The sequence below is a fragment of the Echiichthys vipera genome (genome assembly GCF_963691815.1).
Source record: "Echiichthys vipera genome assembly, chromosome: 10".
In the NCBI taxonomy this organism is placed as follows: domain Eukaryota; kingdom Metazoa; phylum Chordata; class Actinopteri; order Perciformes; family Trachinidae; genus Echiichthys; species Echiichthys vipera.
In genome coordinates this window covers 1,879,779-1,892,365 of record NC_139835.1, presented here as the reverse complement: position 1 = coordinate 1,892,365, position 12,587 = coordinate 1,879,779, and the positions used below count along the sequence as shown (strand labels likewise).

The 12,587-nt window shown below is 42.6% G+C and overlaps 1 protein-coding gene and 1 long non-coding RNA gene across 2 annotated transcripts in view; one reads left to right on the top strand and one right to left on the bottom strand.

Moving 5' to 3' along the window:
- LOC310952836 overlaps positions 1–12,587 on the bottom strand; it is a 333,477-nt gene that overhangs the window by 114,203 nt on the left and 206,687 nt on the right. The window lies entirely within an intron of this gene.
- LOC310953067 (exosomal polycystin-1-interacting protein-like) overlaps positions 5,882–12,587 on the top strand; it is a 28,610-nt gene continuing 21,904 nt past the window's right edge. The window contains exons 1-2 of the mRNA XM_083921971.1: positions 5,882–5,972; positions 6,064–6,203. The gene's annotated coding sequence lies outside the window, so the exon portion shown is untranslated. The remainder of the gene's footprint in view (positions 5,973–6,063; positions 6,204–12,587) is intronic.

Sequence of the window (12,587 nt, the reverse complement as noted above, 5' to 3'; positions counted from 1 at the left end):
GATGTCACTTATATTGCAGGTTATATTGTTTGTGTAAATGGAAAATAAAAAGGAATTTAAAGCAGCCCTGGGGGACTCAAAATCATGATTTTGGATTTAAAACCATTGACTACAACATGCTGAGGCCAGTTCTGTAGAAAGTCTTTATCTATAATATAAGTGTGGGGTTGAGCTGTAAGGCTAGAAGGCGGTTGCAGAGGTTGTATGGATTGACTGTGCTAAAAGCACCCCAGTCATTCGGGGGTTCCCTGCATGAACGCTGCTTTCTTGTTGTTCAAACAGTGTTTCAGGTCCTTGGTGACCAAAGGCTTGTTGTTAGGATACAAGATAGACAGACAGACAGACAGACAGACAGATAGATAGATAGATAGATAGATAGATAGATAGATAGATAGATAGATAGATAGATAGATAGATAGATAGATAGATAGATAGATAGATAGATACCTTTATTTATCCCCGAGGGGAAATTAGGTCATCATAGCAGCGGTACAAAACAATCAAAAGGACAAAAAATAAAATACAATATAATATACAAAATATGAACTACAATAAAAGTACAGTATCGCAGATAAACACTATATTACAATATACTATGTGGATTTTAATGTGCAAGAGAGAGAAAGGTGCATTTCACTGATAAGTCACTTCGAATAGTGTGAGTTTATTCCCTGAGCGTTACTCAGCATTGCTGTGAAGCGTTGTACAGTCTGATGGCTGCAGGTAAGAATGATTTCCTGTGCCATTCTTTAAGGCAGCGAGGTTGAAGGAGTCTGTTGCTGAAGCTGCTCTTAAGCTTGTCCAGGGTTTTATGGAGGGGATGGGAGACATTGTCCATGATCACCAGTAGTTTTGCCAGCATCCTGTGCTCCACCACCTCCTCCAGGGTGACAAGCTTAGAGCCAACAACTGACCCTGCCTTCTTTTTTCTTTTCAGTGTGTTCGCGTCTTTTGCTTTGATGCCCGCACCCCAGGACCCCACAGCGAAGAAGATGGTGCTCGCGACAACAGACTGATAAAGTATCTGAAGCATCCGGTTGCAGACATTGAAGGACCTGAGCCTCCTCAGGAAGGAAAACCGGCTCAGGCCCTTCTTGTAGACTGCCTGCGTGTTTGCGGTCCACTCCAGTTTATTGTCCAGAACAACACCCAGGTACTTGTAGGAGCCCGCTATGTTTATGTCCGTCCCACCAATGCAGAATGGAGAGGGCGGGGGCTTGTTCCTCCTAAAGTCCACCAACATCTCTATCGTCTTCGCCACGTTCAGCTGCAGGTGGTTCTCCTCACACCATTTGAAAAAATTGCCGACCAGGTCCCTGTACTCATCCTCCCTTCCACCCCCTAAACGCCCCACAATGGCTGTGTCATCAGAGAATTTCTGCAGATGACACCACTCAGTGCGGTACTTAAAATCTGCAGTGTAGGTGGTGAAGAGGAAGGGCGACAGCAGAGTTCCCTGGGGGGCGCCGATGTTACTGATCAGGCGGTCAGACACACAGTTTCTTAATCTCACATACTGTGGCCTGCCCGTCAGATGTGCCCGTCAGATCCACCTGCATGATGATTTTTTGGGCACTGGAACAAGGCAGGATGTTTTCCAGAGAACTGGCACAAGGTGGAGGCTCAGGTTAAAGAGGTGCTGGAGAACTCCGCAGAGCTGGCTGGCACAGGCCTTCAGCAAGTGAGGGCTGATGCGGTCCGGTCCAGCAGCTTTCCTCTGACTGAGCTTCTCCAGCTCTCTCTTCACCTGCCTGGCTGTGATGTTAAGTTCAGACTGAGGGGTGGGAGGTAGTGCAGAGTGATGACTGCTGCAGAAGTTTGTAGGCAGCAGTGGTATGAAGTGCGAGGGTCCTGAGGGAGGGGGTTGTGAGACAGTCTGTGGTGGGGGCCAGCAGGGAGGTGGGGGGAGGGGGATCAGGAGGTGGTGGATCCTGGTGTCTGCTGTGGGGGTTGGTGTGGGGTTGTGGGGCTGGTGTGAAGCTGTGGGGGTGTGTGACCAGAGGTAGTTGCTGGGGGAGCTGGGGTCGAACCTGTTGAAAAACAGGTTAACTTGTTCGCACGTTGTTCATTTCCCTCAGCTGTTCCTCCTCCTTTCCTCTGGAAGCCAGTGATCTCAGTCATCCCCCTCCATACATCCCTGGTGTTATTGTTCTCCAGTTTGGATTCCAGTTTACTCCTGTAGTTTTCCTTACTCTCCCTGATGCTGTGTTTAAGTTCTCTCTATACACACTTGAGCTCTGCACGGTCCCCTGACCTGAAGGCCCTCTTTTTCTCATTGAGTAGGGCCTTCAGGTCGCTGGTAACCCAGGGTTTGTTGTTTGGGTAACAGAGGACCTCTTTGCTGGGGATGGTGTTGTCTATGCAGGACCCAATGTAATCAGCGACGCAATCAGTGATGCCATCAATGTCCTCGCCGTATGATTTGTAAAGTGCATCCCAGTCAGTGGCTTCTAGGGCACCCTGCAGTGACTCCATGGCCTCAGGAGACCATTTCCTCACAGTTCTTACTGTCACTGGTTGCTGCTGAACCACAGGCTTGTATGATGGGGAGAGCAGGATGAGGTTGTGGTCTGACCTTCCCAGGGGATGGAGGGCAGTGGAGCTGTATGCCTCTTTGACATTTGCATACAGCAGATCTATGGTTTTATTGTCCCTTGTTGTGCATTTGACAAACTGGTGAAACGTTGGGAGAGTGGATGAGAGAGAGACGTGGTGGAAGTCACCTGTGATGATGACGAATGCTCCGGGGGGTTTCGTCTGTAGTGCCACGGTCGCAGCGCTGATCATGCATTACGCTGCATCAGCATTTCCAGACGGCGGAATGTAAACAGTAATGGCGATGGCGCTGGTAAACTCCCGTGGCAAATAATAGATTGAGTGCTTAGCGGTTGTTTGGGTCTGTGAGGGATTCTCCACTAACCTATATGGCCTAGATTACTTCAAAGTTCATGCAGACCACAAACAACTGGTCCCTCTAATCAACAAACAAGACCAGGACATAGTTCCCTTGAGGTGCTAGGGCCTGCTCATGAGTCTGACGAGATACAACCCCACTGCAGGCACACTGCATGTGCCACGTAAAACACTGACAGTAGTCAACACACTATCCAGACAGTCACTACCAGTAATGCAGAGTAAACCAGACCACATTTGCCAACTTCTGGATTTGTGCCTGAACACCACATATTTCCAGTTTAATGGCACTTTTTAAAGACAAAAACACGGCTGCGCCATCGGTTCATCAGTATCCCCTATTGTGGCAGATCTATACATAGAGGAGGTAGAGGACAAGGCTTTGAACTCCTTCAAAGGAGTTACCCCGAGCCATTGGTTCAGATATGTGGATGACACATGGGTTAAAATCAAATCCAAAGAGGTGCAAACTTTTACCAAACATATAAACTCAGTGGACAGGAACATCAAGTTAACCAGAGAAGAAGTCAAGGACAACAGTTTGCCTTTCTTAGACTGTGACGTCTATATGGAGAATGACAGGAGCCTCCACATTGGGGTATACAGAAAACCCACTCACACAGATCAATATCTACTGTTTGACTCCCACCACCCCCTGGAACACAAGCTTGGAGTTATCAGAACCCTGCAACACAGAGCTGATAACGTACCCACCAGCTCACATGCCCTAGGGGAAGAACGCAAGCACCTGAGAGGCACCCTCAAAACTTGTGGTAACCCCAGCTGGAACTTTGTGAAAACTGCAGCTGCTTCCAGAAAGAAAACCAAAGTGGTTGAAAAAGAAAAGAGAAACAACATAGTCATCCCGTATGTGGCTGGGGTATCAGAGAAACTAAGGATGATTTTCAACAAACACTGCATCCCTGTGTATTTCAAACCAGTAACACACTCAGACAGAGTCTAGTACATCCCAAGGACAGAACACCACACATCCACAAAAGCAATCTGGTTTATGCTGTCCAATGCAACGAGGAATGCAAAGATCTCTACTTTGGAGAAACAAAAAAAACACTGCATAAACGCATGGCCCAACACAGGAGAGCTAACTCCTCAAGCCTGGACTCTGCTGTCCACTTACATCTCAAGGAGAAAGCCCACACCTTTGATGACAACAATGTCCACATCCTGGACAGAGAGGACAGAGGGTTTGAAAGAGGAGTAAAAGAAGCCATCTATGTAAAAGTAGAGAAACCATAGCTAAGCAGAGGAGGAGGTCTAAGAGACCACTTATCTCCAACGTCTACCAACGACTGACACTCCAACGACGGTCGTTGGCAGTTGGAGCAAAAAGGGTTCTAGTGACATCATCGGCCTTGTGAGAGGTTAAATACCTGGATCTCCACACCAGATAATTGGACCAGTCCCAACCAAAAGGACATGCATGAGTGTGTGGTGGTCCGGAATGGATAATGAGATGAGAGAATTGAGCTCTAGCTCATCCTGCCAGGATTGAACTGCCCGAGGGAAGAGGGGGCATGTACATTTTGCCCATTTTTGCACTATTTTGGCTTTCTACTTTTCTTAATTTCAACAACACCATATTAAATTATTTTTCTCGTATCTGACTCACTTCTCTCCCACTTTCTTCCTCTTCTGTCTCACTCAAGTTATTTTTTTCCCACTCTTGTTTCACCTAGTCCTGCACGACATTGCTGTGATTGGCTATTATTGTTGCCTCGACTTGTTCTTGTGATTGAATGTTATGTGGAACTATGGGTGACAACAAAGCGGTAGTGCTTTCACAAGTTTTATGTCATAAAAAATGCTGGGAGATGTGAATGCACGAGCCTGTCTTCTAAACATTGGACATTGGATAGACGTGCATATCATCATATAGACGTGTCTATATTGGGTCCGTCAGTCAGTGACCAATTCTGGACATCTATTCAACGTCCAAAATAGGTCCACTATTCCTGCACCTGTCATAGATGTACAACTGATGTCCAAAAAATGTATCTAATTCAAAGCTCAAATGATGAATGTCAACATGACGTCCAAGTTGTCATATTGACACTCATCATTTGATCATTTGTCAGAGGGGCCATAGGAGCTGAATGGCGACCATAAGGTCTGTGACACTAGAAAAGTGCTATGTTATTATTGTTATTATTAATATAGAAGTAGTCTAAAATTAATCTAAATTTGATGTTGAAAATACGTTACCCACACAAGGCGGGCACTGGGAGTGAAAATGATAAACTGTGTCGATCTGAAACTAGCAGTGACAGTTGCGATCCGCTCTTCGCCACTATACACCAGGTGCAAGATAGAGCCGTTTGTGTCAAATTTCAAAGATGTAAAATGAACATCTTACCACCTGCTGTGAGTGCCTAAATAGGACCATAAGAAAATGTAATATTGCCTTAGCTGTTATGAGCAGAGATTGTTTATTTTGTCAGAAAAAAAATGAAAGTGAACATTTTACTGGTACAGGAACCATCTACACCAACTAGAGATAATCTTTTGACGGGATCACACCAGGTGCAACGCTAAATCGGGCCAGGGGGGTAACGGAGTGAAGGGGGGCTTCCTCAGACCACAACCATTTTTAAACTTTAAACCTTTATTTTGATCTCAGTTAAAGTTGTAATGTTCAGTTGTGATATCATGGTGACAATATCTCTCCACAAGGTTAAAACCAGTGTCACTGTCATGGCTATTAATAGATCAGATTATCCGGCCAAATTCTCTGCAATCGGGATAACTGTCGTCAAATACACTCGGACAGCTCCCAACAAAGACTCAGATACTGAAATCTGGTTTATGTTGCTGTGATAATGACAGCAATCATTAGTAGTCATATTTTGGACCACAAGATGGCAGCATACAGCCATTCTCTATCTACATGACTGCCTTGGAAAACTAGAGGCGGGTCCCAAAATAGGAGGAGAGTGGAGCTGAGGAGTGAGGGAATAGGAGAAAGATGAGAAGAAAGTGGAGAAAATGTTGAATCGGTCATGTTATCACATCTGAAGTAAAATCCATCCAGTGTCCAGAAAGTAAGACCTCTATCTGTGTTTCTCTTCCTGCTTCCTTCTCTTTCCCTCTCCCTTCATCCTGACAACCTGACCCTCTCTCTTCTATTGTCAGCTAGACACGTGAGGTTTTCCAGTCAACCTGCGAACAGATGTGGAAGCTGCTGGTGCTCTCACAGCATGAAGAAGCTGGATAGATAAGCCTGGAACCAGACGGCAGCAGCATGCCACCATAACCAGCACTGAGCTGTCCATGTAAGTACGCTACACTCACATGTACATCTGCTGTCACATAGGGGGCTGGTTTCATTAGTCAGATTTCTGTTGCATACATAGAACACATGCTGCTGATGGCTCTCATTTACTACACATGCTGTAAATGAAGATGTTTGTGCTTTGATGTTTGTTCAATCTATAATTGGTAGCTCCAAACTGACCTTCAATAGCAGCTATACATTTGCTATGATAAATTATTCAGGTTATATTTCTCTTATTGAAAACATATGGCCAGTGAACTCACAGAAAAACAGCTCAGCTGTGACGTAATCTTTCAGACCAAACCACATTCTGCTTCCATTGCCTGATGGGAAATGTGAGAAGGGTCTATTTGATTTTTTCAAAATAAGGGAAGACACTACTGGTGACAGCCTTGTCGGCAGAAAAAAAAGTTTGGCATTGTATGTTTCTCCAAACTACAGAAACATATTTATGTAATGTCTATATGCGACAAACCTAATCATGTAGTTTTGTTGTCTAAACCTAACCATGTAGTTTTGTTGTCTAAACCTAACCATGTAGTTTTGTTGTCTAAACCTAACCATGCAGTTTTGTTGTCTAAACCTAACCATGTAGTTTTGATGTCTAAATCTAACCATGTGGTTTTGTTGTCCAAACCTAACCGTATCAGTCGTATCACAATTATATTTGGTGTCACAAAGTTTCTGAAATGTTCTGTTAAAATAGGCAAATGAGGCAATGGTGATAACTTTTGGTGAATTTAGGAGAAATCTACAGACATAAACAGTCATTGAAGTAAAATAGATGCTTTTCTTCCACTAGTTTGAAACTTATGTTTTTACCTGTAGTGTCTTACCTTAATGGTCAGTTCACCCAAATCACAAAAAAAAACATTATTCCACTTACCTCATACCACTTTGTGCTGTTTTCCTATTCCCATCACATATAAACATGTTTCCATAATTGCAAGTATGACAGAATGACAGATAGCAGTACCTATCTGTCATTCTTCTATTAAAACACGGTCACTGAAAAGGTATAACACAGAAACACTAAATGACTGTTTGAAACAAATGGACTGGTCTAATGTGCTGCAATGTATAGATGTGGACAAACCATGGTGCTCATTTAAAAGGATGTTTTTAGAAGCTGTTGCTAAAGTAGCCCCATGAAAAGAAATTGGAATAAAGCAGAGAACAGAACCCTGGGGAAATGATGACATCCTTGAGGCAATTAGGGCAAGAAATAGGAAGTATAATCAATTCAGGGTAAACAAGGATGAGCAGTGTTGGGCTGATTATAAAAAGACAAGAAATGTACTTAACAGATTAGTGGTCAATGCTAAAAAGGCATACTTGTGAGAAAATAATGAGAAAATACCAGAACATAGAAATGACCCAGGAAAGCTTTGAAAATCCCTCAAATAGCTTGGCTACAGTAAAAGGATAAAAACAAAAGAAAATCACTCCAGATCTTGACAATAATATAACATCAGAGAAGGAGATAGTAGCAGATGGATTCAATAAACATTTTTCATCAGTTGCCAGGAAGCTGGTGGAAAAATTACCTGAACAGACCGGTCAATATGGGGAAAGTCATGTGCGTGACTATTACTCTCAGTTAGGTATTCAGACGAGGAGATTCTTTTTTGAAAAGGTGTCTGAGGCACTTGTTCTTGAGAAGCTCCAAATACTTGATGGCTCTAAAGCCAAAGGATAGCCTCCATGCCATCCAGGTTCTTGAGGGATGCTGCGGAGACCATTACCCCGTGTATCACTCATATTGTAAACAGGTCTATAGAACAAGGGCAATTTGCCAGTGAGCTCAAGGTTGCCAGAGTGATTGCGCTTTATAAGAAAGGAAGTAAACTGGAACCTGGCAATTATAGACCTGTCTCCATTCTAAGTAATCTGTCAAAGATAATTGAAAAAATAATTTTTGAACAGATTGACAAGTACTGACATTGACTGTCTCTAACAGATTTCATTAAATAATAATGGATATTTCTGTGGAATGGGCATGTTAGACCTACACAAGGCCTTCAATAGGGTTGAACATTGTGTTTTATTGTATAAACTGAAAGCCATGGGTTTTAGTGATTTAGCATTGAAATGGGCGGGCTCCTATCTGGAGAAAAGAATGCAAGTAGTGGACATAGGGGGAACGATGTCTCAATCACAAGGCATAGACTGTGGGGGGGTTCCTCAAGATGATTCTGCGTTTGTAGTTTATCATAGGGATAAAGATATTATTAAAAGAACACTTAGTGCAGAACTTTTAAATCTTAGTAGGTTGATGTCTGACAACAGGTTATCACTTAATTTAGGGAAAACAGAGCCATTTTATTTGGATCAAAGATCAGGTTGAAAAAAGCTCCAGATTTTAAGGTCCTAGCTGGAGATTGTGAAATTGCAGCCAAAGAATCAGTCAGTTACCTTGGCTGTTTATTAGACTGCCACCTATCTGGTTTAGGTCAGGCAATCACCAAAATAAAAAACAGAGTCTGTTTTTTGGCCAGAATCTCAAAGTTTCTGGATCAAAAAACAATGGTAATTATAGCGGGAGCCTTCATTCAGCCATATTATGATTACGCAAGCTCATCATACAATGGTGTCAAATTAATTTGAAACTTAGGTGTCAGACTTCTCAAAGTAAGTTTATTAGGCTTATTTTGGACCTCCCCATCGTGAATCTTCTTTCCATAGAGAGTTGGATGGTTAAAGGTAGAGGATTGTGTATCTCAGATGCAGCTGTGCATGGTTCATAGGATTGTTTATGGTAAATGGTCTTATACAGCGCCTTTCTAGTCTTCTGACATTCACCTATTCACACACACATTCAAACTGACGGCAGTGGTCTTCTACATACCATCTAATCTAATCATTCACACCACATTCACACACCCATGCACAGCATGAGGAGAAATTTGGGGTTCAGTGTCTTGCCCAAGGACGCTTCGACATGCGGACCGGAAGAGCCGGGGATCCATCCACCAATCTCTTGAATGGAGAACGACCAACTCTAACTCTGAGCCACAGCCGCCCCCCATGATTGTCATGGGGTAGTACCAGATTATTTCAGAAATTATTTCAATTAAGTAAATTAAGTTCACAGGTATTCTACTAGGGGTAGCTCAACAGATTTTGTACCACCCAGAGTTAAGACAATTTTATGAAAAGAGTCTTTTCCTTATGCTGGAATGAGCCCTTGGAACAGGTTATCTGGTTCACTCAAATCAGTCAGGAGAATAAGCAGTTTTATTAGGCATTTTGTATTCATGATTTATATGTGTAACTTAACTTGTATGTAATTATGTAAATTAATTGAATGGTCACAAATTGAATGGTTGAAGTGTGATCTGCTGCTACTTGCCCTCTTGTCCTGCCCCACAGGGGGACCACGATGGAAATAAGTTTTTGGGCTTTATTGTGTCATCCCTGACTATTTATGTATTTTAATGTATGACAGAGTGCTGTTTCATATTTTATATTTGGTCAAATAAAATTAATCAATAAATCAATCATTTTACTGAACCTAACTAAATCCCAGGCTCTTATTAGGCAGATTGGGTCAAATAAGCCTTTGAGACAATTTTTTTTCGTGTATAAACTATTAACATAGATTTCCGGGAGAGTCGCTAACAGCCTGCTGCGGCTAACACAGATAAGCTCAGGGCGGCGAGTTGGACGCAATAAAACGTCTTTTCTAACCACTAATACTGCTCCAAATAACACCGAACCTCAGCAGTAGCATGATAAGAGTCCTTACACATTAACTGAAGCACCAACAACATAGTATGTGAACACAGAGTTTATTAAAGAGTGTTTTAAAGACTTACCCTACTGGCCCCGGTACCAGATTCAAGTCAATTACCAAATACAATCCAAAAGGAGCCCATCTAATGTAAAGGAATCTAATCTATATGTAATCTAACCAAATCGAATTTAATTTGAAGTAAACCAATTTAAACTAAAATAACCAACTAAAGAAGTTGACAATACATCTGAACTCTTCTGGAGCTTTTGTATGGCAAAAGGAAATGTTGTTACATTTTCTCATTTTTATATGATCCTTTTGATGTTGAAATAAGATATTTTTTATGTTATTATGACATGTTTTATGTGGTGGTGGCAGCAAGAGTGGTGTAGATTTGACCATAACATGGTGGAAAGCATCAATTTAGTAAGTTGCCATGGACCAAAATTAAGTTTAAATATTCCAAGATTCTGAGCATGATGCATGCAGCATTTACAGTGCCTATAGAAAGTCATGATACCCTTTTGAAATAGTCACTTTTTTGTTTTTGCTTTACAGCCTGAAATGATAATACATAAAACAAATACATTTTTCCATCGTGATTTACACATTTTGCCATACAACATTCAAGTTAATTTTTTTTTTACAATTTCTGAAAATTAATGCAAAATCAAAAACTAGAAATGCAGTGTTGGAAAAGTGATGAGTCCCCAGATGTAATCCTTTGTGGAGGCACATTTTGCTTTAATTACAGCCATCAGTCTGTTTGGATATGTCTCTACCAGTTGTCACAGTTCATCTCTGCCTCACACTCTGCACCTGCTTCAATCTGCCAATCAGACACACCCCTCTCATCAAGCCAACTCCACTCACCTGTGCTCTCTGCTCTGGCTGTATTTAAGCCCCAACTCCACCCTCACTCATTGCCAGATTGTTCTCGATGCTTGCACCAGACTCTCCAGCGTTATTCTGCCTGATCTCCCGGTTTTGACCCAGCCTGCCTCTGACTACCCTGCCTGACCGATCTCCTGGAAATCACCTCAGCCTTCCGTCCCTGACCACGATCCTCGCCTGTCCCCTTCTGGATTCCGCCTGTCGGCTCCTGTGGTTACCTGGTTCAGCTCTTCAGAGTGAGTGTAACTCCAGTCTCCTCTGTGGCTACCTGCAGCGCCGTGACTCTGACTATTCCCTGCACCAAAGCCAATAAAGTTTGTTACCAACGATACCTGCCTGTATTTGTGCTGCTATTGGGTCCTAACCAAACCTGTTACACCAGCTTTGTGCACCTAGATTGGGAAATATTTCCCTATTCTTCCTGCAGAACTGTTGGAGTTCAATCAAACTCTGTGGTGAGTGGTGATGGACTGCACTCTTCAAGTCCATCCACAGATGTTCTGTAGGATTCAGGTCAGGGCTCTGACTAGGCCACTCTAGGACATTCACCTTCCTGTCCTTTACCCACTGTTTTTACATAGGTGTGTTTTGGGTCGTATTCATGCTGGAAGGTGAACCTGCCCATTTCCAAGTGTCTAACAGAGGGCTGCAGGTTTTCTCCAAGAATTTGGGTGGACGTGGCAGCATCCATTTTCCCTTCAATCTTGACCAACTGCCCAGTCCCTGCTGAAGAGAAACAAGCCCACAACATAATGCTCCCACCACCATGCTTCACTGTAGGGATGGTGTGTTTTGGGTGGTGTTTAACCCAAAAAGTTAAATTTCATCTGATCATATAACCTTTTGCCACATGGCATCAGAATCTTCAATATTTTTTTTGGTATACTGTAAACAAGACTCAGTGTGACATTTTTTCAGAAGAGGCTTCTTTCTTGCCACCCTGCCATACATGTAGAACTTGTGAAATTGATCAACCAACCTCTGCCATTAAGACTTGTAACTCCTTCAAGGTCACCATGGGCCTCATGTAGCTTCCCTGATCAATCTTTTCCTGGCTCGGTCATCCAGTTTGGAGGGGCGGCCCGATCTAGGTAAGGTCTGGGTGGAGCCATATGCCTTCCACTTCTGGACAATACTCTGAACTGTCCTCAGAGGGAGTTAAGCCTTTGAAATCTTTTTAGATCCTACTCCTAACTTGTGCCTATTCACAACTTTATCCTGATGCTCTTTTGAAAGCATCTTTCCAACCATGGTGAATTATTTGTGATACCATGCACTACTAGGAACAGCTGATTTTAATCTGAAGTAATCAGTCATTACAGTTGTCAGTTGGAGGCCGATTATCTTGGTGTAATCTGGAAGGTGATGGTTATTCTAAAGGGACTCATCACTTTTCCAACACTGCTGTTTTCATTTTTCCTTTTTTATTCATTTTCAGATATTTTGAGAAAAAATATTCACTTGAATGTTGTAGGGCAAAATGTGTAAATCACGCTGGAATTTTTTTATATATATTATCATTCCAGGCTGTAAAAAAACATGGAGTTTCGCTTTCACACATGCAGCACACAGCAGGAAATTCTGTGTCAGATGCGTTCTCACTGACTGGAAATACACTTTTTTTTTTTTTTTTTTTCATGTAATTTGTCTGAGTTTGGTGCCGGTCCTCACTGACAGAAATTCTCGTCTCTCCAGTTTGTCATTGGTGTCTTTGTGTAAATCCCCCTTCTTCATAGTCAGGGGTTTGCTCTG